This window comes from Diabrotica undecimpunctata, chromosome 9 (assembly GCF_040954645.1).
Source record: "Diabrotica undecimpunctata isolate CICGRU chromosome 9, icDiaUnde3, whole genome shotgun sequence".
NCBI lineage: Eukaryota > Metazoa > Arthropoda > Insecta > Coleoptera > Chrysomelidae > Diabrotica > Diabrotica undecimpunctata.
Window position 1 is genome coordinate 80,295,999 of NC_092811.1, and position 14,069 is coordinate 80,310,067.

Below are 14,069 nucleotides of genomic sequence, written 5' to 3' on the forward strand. Positions count from 1 at the left end.
AAAGAACCAAGTGACACCAACATACCCGTATATATAAAACGTCTTGTTGCACAAAAAAGAAGAGCCAGGTGCATATGGCAAAGAAGTCGCAATCCTATAGATAAAAATGAATACAATAGATTAACACGGCAACTTAAAACTGCTCTACAAGACGCGAGGAATGATACATTTGAACTATTCATCAACAGCCTGTCAAAAGAAGACCACAGCATCTGGAAAGCAACGAAATCATTCAAGACACCTACACAGCACATACCACCTCTAAATAAAGCCGATGGAAGCTGGGGAAAAACTAAACAAGAAAAGGCATCAATCCTACTAACTGTCCTACTAACAATGATATATAATAGTATCATAAAATTAGCCTACTACCCGATTAATTGGAAGTTCGCACAAATAATTATGATTAGTAAACCAAATAAACCACCAAATATTACTACTTCATATAGACCAATCAGCTTACTTCCAATAATGTCAAAAATCTTAGAAACACTTCTGCTCCAAAGATTCTCAGAAGACATTGAAATTAATTCAGTGATCCCCACACACCAGTTTGGTTTCCGCGAAGCCCATTCAACTCTACAACAGTGTCATAGGATTGTTAAAAACATTAATGTATGCCTCGAAGAGAAAAAAATTTGCACTGCTGCCTTCCTGGATATAGAACAAGCCTTCGACCGTGTTTGGCATGATGGTCTCCTGTATAAACTTAAGTCATCCTTTCCCACTCCTCACTATCTACTCTTAAAATCATACCTTACAGAACGTCACTTTCAAGTCAGATTCCTTACAGAAACCTCTTATTACTATCCCATAAAATCCGGTGTCCCTCAAGTGTCCTGGGTCCCCTCCTGTACCTCATATACACTGCTGATATTCCAACAACAAATACGACCACAGTAGCCATGTTCGCAGATGACACCGCCATAATATCCATCGATGATGACCCCCAAGTAGCATCAGGAAACCTTCAAATACACATGAACCTACTACAAGACTGGATGAATAGATGGAAAATCAAAGTTAACCATACTAAGTCTAATCAAATTACATTCGCCAACAGGAACATCATATGTCCAAGAATTAGACTGAACAAGATATTACTTCCAGTAAAAACAGAAGTCAAATACCTGGGAATGACACTTGATCAAAAGCTCACTTGGAAAGCACACATCTTGGCAAAAAAATCCAAATCAACATGAAAACACGTCAAATGAATTGGTTAATAGGCCGAAAATCACATTTATCTACAGATAATAAACTTCTCTTGTGTAAGTGCATAATAAAGCCTATATGGACATATGGGGTGCAACTATGGGGCTGTGCAGAGCCTTCTAATACCAACATCATTCAGAGGATCCAATCCAAAATACTCAGAATGATTTTTAATGCGCCGTGGTACGTTAGTAATAAAACACTATATGATGACTCTGGTATACCGTTCGTTGAAGACCAAATCAGCAGACTAACAAGAAATTATTTAGAACATCTGCCAGCCCACCCCAACGAGGAAGCAAGACAACTACACCTTCAACCAGAAGTCAGACGAAGATTGAAGAGACAGAGGCCAACAGACTTTATTCGCTAATTTTAATTTTAATTTTAATTTCCATTTCAATTCTAGTTTCAAATTATAATCCTACACTAATTTTATTTGTTAGTGTTAGTATTGGGAGTGTTATCAGTGGATAATTTCTCCTCTCATGTATTTGCAATACTCACATTTACTAATAGCTTGTAATAGCAGATTGTAAATTTGCAAATTTAATAAAAAAAAAAAAAAAAAAAAAAAAATTCATATTAAAAGTTACGCCGAGGCGTAACCAAAAATTGCAAGAAAAAATTAAGTATAGACCACATGCAGCCTCCTATGCAGTAAAAGTAGCTGTAAGAGGGCACATTAAATATTTTTCTAAAGAAGTTTGCCGCTATTCAAGAAATAACACTTAAAATTATTTTGCATCCAGACCTATCCATAAACAAAATGTATCTACTTTGCAAAATTTCCCAATTTTCGTTGTAGTGAAAATCTTTACCAGTACATATTTAATTCCGAATTCAACTTTTTTCACAGCTAGATCGATCACCTGCTGATTTTTATGTGCCAAATCTGAGGCCGAAATACAAAGACTCCAAATCGAATAACTTCAGATGAAACAACACCCTACATACTGAAGTATATTACCACTAACTTTAAGCTCATAGAACAAAAAAACTTGAAAAATATTAATTGTGTGGCCAAAACGATGTATAGGACAAATTAATAACTGGCGAAGTATGGCAATATACCAGTACCTGGTCACTATGAGATATTTTACATCTGTGGAGTAACAATTTTTAATCAGCGGACACAGATTCTTACCCTGCGATGGGGATTTTGTCCTTATTGAGCTTAAGAAAAAAACAGCATTAGTATGTCAGTTATAGCCAATGCCAGACTATCCAAACCGATTATTGTGTGTTTTCGTGAGAGGACGGCTTCTAAAAAACCTGAAGCAGTTACCAGTGTCAGCGCAAATGTATCAGAATATGACATAAGAAAGTGGTTTTTGAATATAGAGTCTTATCTAAAATAAAAATCATATTTTAAAATACTTAACGACCCATCAAAAATATTTAATGCAGATGAGACGTGCCTCTTATTTAGTCCAAATGTAGACAAAAAGTTATTTCACTACGAGGAACAAAAAATGTTTACCAAGTAGACCAAGGAGCTGCAAAATCAAATTTAGCCGTTTTATTTAATTTTTCGGCTTCTGGTTTAATAATTCCACCTATGATTATTTATCCATATAAAAGGCTACCAAGTAATATTTATAGTCAGTAGCGTTCCAGAATATTGGGGAATCGGTGTTAGTGATGAATGGCTGGGTTAAGGCCGAACTTTTCTATGAGTATGTGTCCAATATTTTTAATAATCTTTTGATCCAAAACAATATTAAAAACCTACTCTTTTATTTGTTGATGGCCACAAAAGTCACCTCACTTATGAATTGAGTCAGTTGTGTAACAATCTACAAATTATTCTTATTTCGTTGTATTCTAACTCAATAAGGATTTTACCGCCTGCCGACGTATCAGGTTTAAAATCATTAAAGTATAGTTGGAAGAAGGCTACTTTAGAATGACGAAAAGAACAAAACAAGAGTTTGCGTTTATTTTACAAGAGACTAAAGAAACTAAAAACTTCCACAATTTCTAGTGGATTCAAAGCATGAGGAATTTTTCCATGAAGCAGTAATGCAATTGATTTTACAAAGTGTTTATAAAAACAACAAAAGGCCGAAAAACAGACTTCAACGCTTAAAGAAGAGTGTGATTTATCTTATGCGGATTTTTGCGAAATAGTAGGTTCAGAAAAACTGCAAGAATTGAAAGATTATACTGATGCAAAAACTGATAAATATTTTCAACTACTCCTAAAAATATGAAAAAAATTTCCAATTGCGGAAACGGAACGGAACACGGAAGAAAATAATTTGGATTCCGAAAACAACTTGGATTTTGTTGCAGACACCTCTATGATTACTATATAGGAAATTTTTTTACCTAACGTTCCAATATTTGACAATAATATTGTAATACTTCAGATCACAGACAGAAATTGATATAGCCAGTACACAAATAATGATGGATAATGATATTGCTATTCTTGGAACTTCAGACCAAGTTTACCCCTATGAAAGTTTACTTAATTGATGGTATTTGAATAAAAAGACATCAGTCTTATAATCTAAAAATACTACCAAATCTGTAAGTAAAAATACAACTAACAATGTTTTGAATACTGTTTTTTAAATACAGTTACCTAAATTTTTTTGTTTAAAGTGCCAATAACTGGGTACTTTACCCTTTATCAAATACTTCTGAAGTTTTTCTACTTCGTTGTGTTAAATTAAAAAAAATATATTTTTAATTATCGCGCAGTAGTCGCAGATGAAACGTAAACATCTCTCAAGTCTTCGCTGGAATTGTATATTTCGGAGGTAGCCTTTATAACCATCCTGAGATTTAAAGAAAACAATATTTGGAGGCCGAATTATGTATTGAATAGCCACACAAATACTACTGGATCTATACTTAGTAATGAAGTTATCTTTGTGATAATATTAGATGTAATCTTCACTGCAACTCTATCTGATATTCCTATTAAACTAATTACACATTTGTTAACTTCTTTATTTACCATTATGCTACTTTGTTTTTGTTTCTTGTTGTAGTACCTCCACAGTAGTATATTGTGTAGTTTGCTATTTTCCACTGGCCTAAATTGGGCCATCTAACTTCACCGCATCTAAGTATGTCAATGTTGAGTCTTCGCATTTCTTTAATTACGTTATTCACTTTTTCGGCCTGGAATAAACTTCGTACATTCCACGTACCAATCTTCTTATCATTCTTAAATCTAACTATTTGTGGCAACCGGAGAATTCTTAACAACCTCTCCCCACTTAAGGGGCGCCCGGGACTAAGGGCTGTTTCTATATTAACTTGATTCATTGTGACTATACTAGGGAAAGTTAATTGGGGTGGTTTCCCGTTGCCTTAACCAATGATTTTTCTTTCGTGTGAGGTTTACTCCTTGGAAATGGATACGTGAGAGGATTTATTTGTTTTTGGTAGGGACCTTGGGGTGAAGACATGACTTGCCCCGGCACGGGTTGGGAGACAGCCATGGCTCGCGTAAGCAGGGTTGCATACCTGAAGTAGATCTATCTCATACCGGGATCGTACAAGAGTATCTACCCGCTACCACCAAATTTACAATATAATTGCTATAATATGGATATCTTGGAAAGACGCTAGTACATATTCATGAATTCTATTTGTACCAGTATAATTGTTTCAATTTGATCTTGTCTTATCTGAGAAAAGTCTTAAAGTCGGTGGTATTATTTTTTCGTTTTTATCTTGTATCTGAGTAATGACGTTGGTTAATTTCCATACCATATCGCACTTTTCAGTTTCTTCATATTTATTTGTTTGACTTTCTTGGCATATTGTATGTACCTGTTAGGTACCATTTCTGGATTTTCCACCAGATTATCGGCCAAAATTCCTCTAAATTGCACTAAATGTTCATCGTCGTCTACTATATTATCATCATTGACGTCTCTGTTATCCATGTCTGCGTCATTGTCATTATCCAGATTTTGGGAACAATATAGTGAATCGTTTGGATTTTCATACATATATGGACTAACTTCAATTTCATCGTTATTTCCGTATTTTTTAACTACACTTTTTTCAGCTGGACACACTCCGTTTTAACATTAAATCTTTTATCGTTTTCATTATCCTTGTACATGACTTTTCCATTATTGGAACTCTTATCTTGTGAATGTCAAGTGCTGGTAGTTTCCTTTTAATAACCAACTCATTATTGAAATCTATTTAAGGTGACTGTCCTTCAAAATGAATCATCTTAACTTCAGTTTTTTGTGACTTCTTTTTGGTGGGGTTTCCGTTGAATTTGCTCTTCAGGAGAATCTGGGTGTCGATATTCTGTTAAATTTCATGGTTTAACAAAAGAAGTTAAAGATAAAATTCAAAATTTTATCTTACCATAGACCACTACAATGGCTATTTTCGCTTAAAGACCCAAACTCAAAGCTTTTCAGATGAAGATTAAAGCTGAACGAATTTGACTACGAAGTAATATATAAAAAAGATGCTTTATTCCATGTCGAAATTCACATGAAGGAATTAAACAGATGAGAACATGGAAGAAATAATGAAACTCCTCTCAAAAGAAGATGATGATGATATCTCTATGATTAATCGCCCCAGTTCCTTATCTGATCTAGAAAAATTTCTAACCGACCAAGCCGAAGAGTCTCAACAAATTTCGAATCCGTCAACCCCTTTAGGCAACTTAGACAAAATCATCAAAAAAAAATCAAACTGCAAGGTTAACTCACGAAAAAATAAAGGTAACAGACGAAATTCTACATAAAGACAGCAAACAGCAAAAATCTAAAGCTCACCATCAAAATCACAATACTTACAAGAAGATAACAATACAGATGTAACCAAACATTCCACAGCAGAAAATCCAATATTGGGAATCCCAGTTATTAGCGAGAAACCATTAAATTGTTACAATAATTAAATAATTTTCTAGATAGTAAATTACAACCCGGCGAAATTACAGAGCAGTGTTTTGTAACAAAGAAGAGAATGTATGTCCAATTGGGAAAAAACGATCTTTATAACGATGTTTTTCAGTTTTTCAAGAACTATATAGATCCTAAAAAGAAATTCTGTTCGAAAATGATGAACTCTACAAATCCCTATGCAATATTCTATGAGAAACTTTTATAAATTCCGCATTTGATTTCGTCAAAAAATGCAATAGCCTCCTAGAAGTCAAAGGGAGACAAAAATAAATTATAGAGAACTATCATCAAGGGAAGACTAATCACAGAGGAATTAACGAAACCGAAGCTCAAATAAGAAAACGCTACTACTGGCCTACGCTATAGGAAGACATCGAAGAAGTTAGCAATCTTTGTGATACGTATCAAGTCAACAAGTATACAGAAATCCAATTAAGCCGAAATTTATGGCAAGACTAACTCCAACGAAACCATTAGAAATCATTGATATGAACACCTTACAAGCTAACGAAGATTAATACAATTGTGCCAACTAGAGAACAAAAAAGTCCAAATATTAATGAAGACTAGACTAGAAGCGCGACCGTTCCAATTTTGACCCATTTCGAAATTCATCTCTGTGCAGTAAATATTCTATACTTGCTATAGCCTTAAATTTTTATGACATTTTGTGAATTATCTGGTACATTACAGACACAAAACTATATATCTACTATGATAACTAATTTTTTATTTTTTTACGAAAATACCTTAAAGCGCAGATGGGCCATTCTTGATCCAGCTACCTATATTAGTATAAATTATTTACAATTAATACATACTAATTTATATTGGAATTTGGGGATTTACTGCTTATAACTAATGGCAATAGAATGAGAATGTCGAAATACATAATATCGTCTGAATGGAGGGGATACCATACTTACGTTCGCCAGATCGTCCATCGCATCTCGATCTCGCGTCGTTCCGTTCAGTCGAGTTTGAACTATTGAAGTGGTAGTACTTCTTTTTTTACTTTTATTGACTACATATAAAGTGTCGCGACCATGAATAATCGGCCTTTGACTCATCAACATGTTGATGCAATAAATGAGATTTTAGAAGGCGAAGTATTATACTCTTTATCTGATGAAGAGTGGCAACAACCAGCTCAAGTTGATTCCACGTCAGATGACGACACGGAACCGATAGTGCCGCAGTCTGAGAGTAACGTTGTTAAAGGTATGTTATATGTTCTTATGTAATAAGATGATGATACTATTTCGTACTTTTATGTATTTTGTCGTTCTGATGTAAAATGTATTTTTTTTTCAGTGAATAACGACAGCCTATCCGCAGAAAGCAGAGTACGTGGTCGACGAAGCAGACGTGGAAGTAGACGTGGCCGTAATCAACCATCGGTCAGAGCAGAAGAATGTAATTATGAAATTTTTTCTTAAATTCTTGTTGGCTCAAAAATTATACCTCCTGATGGTACACTTTGGAAGATCAAAGCATCTGCTGATAGAAGAGCACATCAAAACGTGTTCCAAGATATTTCCGGGCCTACACCATATGCTAAACGTCTTGTCGATGAAACGTGTAACAGTGCTTGGCGACTTCTTATTGACGATAAAATTTTAAAACATGTTACCGACTGTACTATTCAAGAAGCACGCCGAGTTCATTCAAACACTTGGTCTCTAATAATAGAAGAGTTAAAAGCATTTATAGCTATAATATATGTACGAGGAGCCATGGGTGCTAAATGTATAGATTTGGATTCGCTGTGGTCCGAGAAGTGGGGCAATGCTTTTGTAAAAGCGGCAATGTCACGTGACAAATTTCGAGAAATAATGAAATATTTAAGATTCGATGTCAGGTCTACACGATCGCAAAGACTGAAAGACGACAACGGAAGTATTGTAACCTGAACTATTTGAACTGAAACTCTCATCAAAATGATCAGTTAGGGATTACGAAGAAAGGTTTGAAGATGGAATATCGGGGTTATTAATTTTTTCAACAATATTCTCTACGTTTTTCGTAACCATTCTCTATTGATGACGCCTAGAAATAAATCGTTTTCTTAAAAAAAATAACTAATTTTAGGAATAATTACACTTAACTTTTTGTAATAAAATAAAAACCAAACTAGGAAGTAACCTAGCAAATGGTACCAAATTTTTAACAATATACTATAATCAAAGCAGGCAGCAAAAAAAGTTGCTAATTCACACTATTTGCACTGTATACTGCTTAAATAAAATTCTTTTATTTCTTTTAAGCATTAATTTTTTTTTTTTTTTTTTTTTTGGCATAGACTTTTAGTCATTCAGCCAGAGTCAACATGGTAAAAGAAAGATTGTCTGAGTTTATATTAAAATTAAAATAAATATACAAAACAGGTAAACAGGGTCACTCTCTTCTCGCCTAGGGGCCCATCAAGGCATTACGTTATTAACTAATTAGTTATTAACTATAATTATTCACATGGTTATTTTACTATCTTTTAAAAACATAACTAATAAATCATACACTGCTCTCGAGTCTAATGATAATAGGTACTGAAGGTTCCAAGGGGCTAATATGTTGTGTTTGTATAAATTATTTATTAATCTGGATGAAGTTATAATATTTCTGGGGCAACTGAAAAATATATGATCTAGGTTTCCTTCTTCTGTACAAAATTCACATTGATCATTATCTAAAACCTTAAGTTTAAATAAATGTTTGGGGTAACAAGCGTGCCCAAATCTCAGTCTTATGATCGTGGTAACATATTTTCTAGGTACATTAAAAAACTTATACCAAGGAGTTTTAGGAATATCTGTTTGAAGAGAAGTGTATCTATTTGGGCTAACAATGGAATATTCCTTTCATATATTATCCCACCTTTGGTATAATCTTAATTTTAAGGAAGCCAGAAAGTCGCAAGCCGTGATTTTATACGAAGTTTCTCTACCAGACATAATACTTTCTCTTGCTAATTGGTCTACATGTTCGTTATTTTCCAAACCTATATGTGCTTTAATCCAAACAAAAAGTACATTTTTGCCCCTTGTTACTAACTTTTGTTTGATATCCTTAATTTTGTAAATATAAGGGCAACTGTACGTATTTGGCAATCCCGGTTTCCCAATAGAGGTCAAAACTGATAAAGAATCTGATAATATCACTATATGGTCCGAGTTACTTTCTGTTGCATAAAGTAAGGCCTCATATATTGCAAGAGCTTCTGCTGTAAAAATAGAGATCTGGGAGTTCAACTTAAATGTGCGTTCTATTCGTTCCAATGGAATAAAAAAAGCGCATCCAGTACCATTTGATGATTTGGAGGCATCGGTATATATAACAACGGAGTTTTCGAATTCTGATAATATTGAGTGAATAATCTTTCTATTTATGTGTATACTGTCACTATATTTTGGTACCATGATATCTGCATTTGAACCATGATATGTTGTAACGATGCTATGATCGTTTAACAGTTCGAACCGTGGGAGTGTCAATATTTGCGCATCCACTTCTACAACGTGAAGGCGTAGTGGGATTCAAACGGCTATTTAAGGCGTGTGAATAGCGGAATTAGACAGTCTTGTAGCTAGCGCTCTAGGCTCCCTGACTCGCCGGTGTAGTGAATCGGCGAGCCATTGCGGACAGAGACATTTCCGTATTGAGGATCATACTCTGTCCCTAACCAAGCGGAACCCATCGATATTGCGTATTGAGCATTACCGGGACGGAGAGATTTCCGTATTGAGGATCGTACTCTCTGTCCTTAGCCAAGCGGAACCCGTCGGCATTGTGTATTGAACATTGCCGCGGGTCTGCACAGCTAAATATTTTGTTTGCGAGCATATTCGGAGCTTTCGCTGAATTGAAGCGAAAGCGAGTATATTAGTAGTACTAATTAATTTCTTTTCTTTTAGAGACGTTTGCCGGGGAATTCATTCATCGCGGGACCCAGACGGAAACGTAGAATTCATTTTATTTTTGTTTTATAAGTATACAACGTAGAATTCCTTTTTTTTTAGTTTTTATTTATTGTATATATATACTTAATAGATTTATTTTTATTTCAAACCTGTGTTTTACTGAGTCTGTTGCCCCGAAAGAGCTACCCATCACAAACTGGCGCCCGAGCAAAAATTAATAACATGCCGACAGATAAAGACACAGACTCAGTAACAGGTACGTCGTGGATAAATCGACTTTGCAAAGAGGAATTGCAGAGCGAGGCCGAAAAATGCGGCTTAGATCCCAAGGGAGCCGTCGACGAATTGAGAGAACGACTCAGAACCTATTTTAAAAATCGTGAGGAAGCTACAGGAACAATCCCAAAAGAAAAAACTTCCAAGGGAACAGAATCCGACACACTGACCCAGGAAATTTCGGGCATCCGAAGACAATTACAGGAATTAACAATAACGAAACAAATGGGGCAACCAGAATTGCTAAATCAAGTACGAAAGTGGAACACACACTTCGACAAGAAACATTCGGATGCAATAGAATTCTTAGAGAGGATAGACGAATTAAGCTTGGCCTACGAGATCGATAAACAAGATCTACTAAGAGCATTACCAGAATTATTAGGAGACCACGCCTTGTTATGGTACAGAAACAATAACAAAAATTGGAAGTCATGGACAGATTTCAGCGAAGATTTTAAAAAAGCTTTCTATCCCAGGGGATATTTGCTACAACTAGAAGAGGAAATCCGAAACAGAAAACAGAGACAGAACGAACCAGTAGATAGATATATCACGGAGATTCAAACATTAATCAGACGAGAAGGATCTTTTTCTAAAAACCAAGAACTCGAAAGGATATACAAAAATTTGTTACCAGAATATAAGCTTTATGCTCGCCGCCGGGATTTCGGAAACTTAGCCGAATTACAGGATTTAGCCCAAGAATACGAAGCTATAGAAGACGAAAAGACCCGAGCAAATCAGATTTGCCGTGGAAACTGGAGACGCACGGAGGAAGCAGAGTACGATGCGAAAACGGCATGCTTTAGATGCAAGATGCCAGGTCACAGCCGTAAAAACTGCAAACACCCATGGAAAAAGTTTTGTTCGCGTTGCGGCAGAGAAGGGGTTTACAGCAGCGACTGCTGTTTCAGGCGTCAGGGAAACGAATTACAGACTGGAGAAACAAGGAGTCGTCCCAGTCTGTAAAACAAGATTCGACTCCATTCGTTTTCGCCGTTACACAGCCAGCAAGCAATGACATTCGACTGTTCGCATCACTAAAAATAGGGCAAAGAACATACAGAGCGCTCATCGACACAGGAACTACTAAAAATTACGTCGGGGATAGAATAGCTCAGATATACAAGGACTCTCTAGATAGCTACAGCGGGAGAACAAGACTAGCAAATGGAGCGTCAATTGAGCTTAACCAGAAGTTGACAATTGAATGCGAGATCGATAAGTTACAAACCCGACAAACATTCATAGTAATGCCAGGGTTGACGGAAGATGCATTAATAGGAGTGGAATTCCTCAGGAACCATTCTATCGAACTTAAATTCGATAAACATACGACCAAACAATACATACAACATCAAGAAGAGACATGTAACACTTTAAAAGACTTCACTCAAAATACGGAGTTAGAAAGGTTCCTAAGAAAAGAACTAAGGGAGTTTGAGAATATAACAGGACCCACCAACTTAATAAGACACGAAATAAAATTGAAGAAAAAGTGCGATCCAGTCAAGCAGCCTTATAGGCGGCACAATCCCGCAATGCTACAGATCATCAACCAAGAAGTGGACAAGATGTTAAAAGAAGGAACCATCGAACCCTCCACAAGTGGTTGGAGTTCACCGATTGTACTAGTTAGGAAAAAGGATAACTCGTACAGATTTTGCATTGACTTTAGAAAAGTCAACGAACTATCAGATAAGGACGCATATCCGTTACCCATAATATCGGAAATTCTGGATAGACTTAAGGAAGCAAATTTTATATCGACCCTCGATTTGAAACAGGGATATTTTCAAATACCCCTAGAAGAAACAAGCCGCCCAGTGACAGCATTCAGCGTACCCGGAAAAGGGCATTTTCAGTTCAAAACCACCCCATTTGGACTGCATTCCGCAGGAGCCACTTTCCAACGCCTACTGGATAAGGTAATACCTCCCGATATGGAATTTGCGTTTGCCTACTTGGATGATATCGTAGTAATATCTAAAACGCTCCAAGAGCATTTAAATCACCTACATGAAGTTTTCCGAAGACTGAAAGAAGCCAGATTACAGCTGAACTTCGAGAAATGCACGTTTTGCCAGTCAGAACTCAGATACTTAGGACATGTGGTTGGAGCAGAAGGAATAAAAACTGACCCGGAGAAAACCAACGCTATAACCGGACTTACAGCACCGAGAAACGTGCGTCAACTCCGCCGGTTCCTAGGAATAACATCATGGTACCGTCGATTCATAGAGAACTATTCGACAATAGCAGGACCGCTAAACATGCTTCTGAAGAAGAAGATAAGATGGAAATGGACCGATAAGCAGGAAAACGCGTTTGAAGAGCTAAAATCAAAACTTACATCGGCCCCAGTATTAGCATGCCCCGATTTTTCGAAAACATTTTACCTGCAAACAGATGCGTCGAACTGTGGACTTGGAGTTGCACTAACACAGAAATACGACGGCCAGGATAAAGTAATCGCATATGCTAGTCGAACCCTCACACCAGCCGAGACAAAATATTCCACAACGGAAAAAGAATGTCTATCCATCGTGTACGGGATAAAGCAAATGAGGCCGTATATAGAAGGATACAATTTTAAGGTCATATCAGACCATCAGTCCCTCAAATGGCTGAAGAACCTTAAAAACCCGTCAGGTCGGTTAGCCAGGTGGAGTTTAGAACTGCAACAGTACGATTTCGAGGTAATATATAGAAAGGGAGTCCTCAACAAGGTAGCAGATGCTTTATCACGACAACCACAAGAAAACCAGAGCGAAGAACCAGAGTCGGAATTATTAGCATCAGAACTGGAATCATGCAGTTGGTACGATAATCTATATAGGAATGTACTCCAGAACCCAGACGATTTCCCGGATTTACAAATATCAAACGGGAAATTATATAAACACGTTTGGAGCAGCCGTAATTTAGCCGACCCAGAGTTTAATAACCCATGGAAATTATGCGTACCAAGATATAAAAGGAAAGATATTTTGGAGGAAAATCATGACTCGACCACAGCAGGCCACTTAGGAATTGCAAAAACAATTTGCCGAATAGCGCAAAAGTACTATTGGCCTAAGATGTTTAAACAAATTGCAGACTACGTTAGAGCCTGTACGAAGTGCCTCCAATATAAACCGTCTCAAATGCAACCAGCCGGGAAAATGCAACCGTCCACTGTAGAAAAGCCTTGGCATACTGTCTCAGTTGATTTAATGGGACCATTCCCAAGATCTGCAAAAGGAAACATTTTCTTAATAGTCGTGCAAGACCGGTTTACCAAATGGGTCGTCGCTCAGCCAATAAGAGCAGCATCTACGAACTCAATCATCGACACTCTACGATCAAAAGTAGTCATGCAATTCGGTATCCCGAAGAAAATTGTCTCGGACAACGGCGCGCAATTTACAAGCGGAAATTTTAAGGCGTTCCTAAAGTCCTATAACATAAATCACATTCTAACACCGCCGTACTCACCTCAATGCAATCCAGTAGAACGAATGAACAAAGTACTGAAAACGATGATAGCTACTTACGTGGAGGATAACCATAAAGACTGGGACAAATTCATACCAGAATTCTGCTACGCCATAAATTCGTCAAGACACGATTCAACAGGATTTTCACCAGCGCTTCTTAATTTCGGAAGGGAATTAGACACAACAGAGGCGACAAATGGACAAGATATACAGGGGTATGCAGAAAACTTAAACAAGTTAGAAGCGTTAAGAGAACTAGCGAAAGTGCACATGGA